Source organism: Bison bison, unplaced genomic scaffold (genome assembly GCF_000754665.1).
Source record: "Bison bison bison isolate TAMUID 2011002044 unplaced genomic scaffold, Bison_UMD1.0 scf7180017864258, whole genome shotgun sequence".
Classification (NCBI taxonomy): domain Eukaryota; kingdom Metazoa; phylum Chordata; class Mammalia; order Artiodactyla; family Bovidae; genus Bison; species Bison bison.
The window spans coordinates 3,178,603-3,179,350 of NW_011494830.1; positions in this window are offsets into that span (position 1 = coordinate 3,178,603).

Genomic DNA, 748 nt, shown 5'->3' on the forward strand with positions numbered 1-748 from the left:
CGCCACTTTGGGTCCCAGGTAGCTACACATAGGTCAGCCAGGTTACGGCCAGGCTGCGACTGCAAGATCACAGAGAGATTGAGTGCTGGGCCCCAGGCTCAGCCAGGTCTCACCCAAGGTCCCCACACCCACAGTTCAGGCTGCAAATTGAAGAAGTATGTACTTCCCAGGTGGCTCAGTGGTAAAGAATCTGCCTGCCAGTTCAGGAGTCATGAGTTCAATCCCTAGGTTGGGAAGGTCCTCTGCAGAAGGAAATGGCAACCTGCTCCAGTATTCTTGCCTGGAAAACTGCATGGACAGAGGAGCCTGGTGGGCTACAGTTCATAGGACCATTAAAGAGCTGGACAACTTCCCCCTACAATGTCTCCAGCGCCCTCTACTGAAAATTTTAGCGTCATGAGAAGTGAAAAAAGTGAAATGTAAAAGGGAAATGGTTACAGGAGTTTCATTATTTATCACAGAGTGTATGTCCAAGGGTGCATTCAGAGCTGAGAGGCAATACATTAAGAGCTGACATAGCCCTGGATGACTTTCTCTCATATCTCCCTGGCCAGAAGTGCATGACATGCACATGCCTAAACCAATAATGGATGGAATTAATCACCATATTTGGCTTAGACTAATCAAGCTTTTTTTTTTTTTTTTCCAGGAGTCATGTATGGATGTGAGAGTTGGACTATAAAGAAAGATGAGTGCTGAAGAATTGATGCTTTTGAAGTGTGGTGTTGGAGAAGACTCTTGAGAGTCC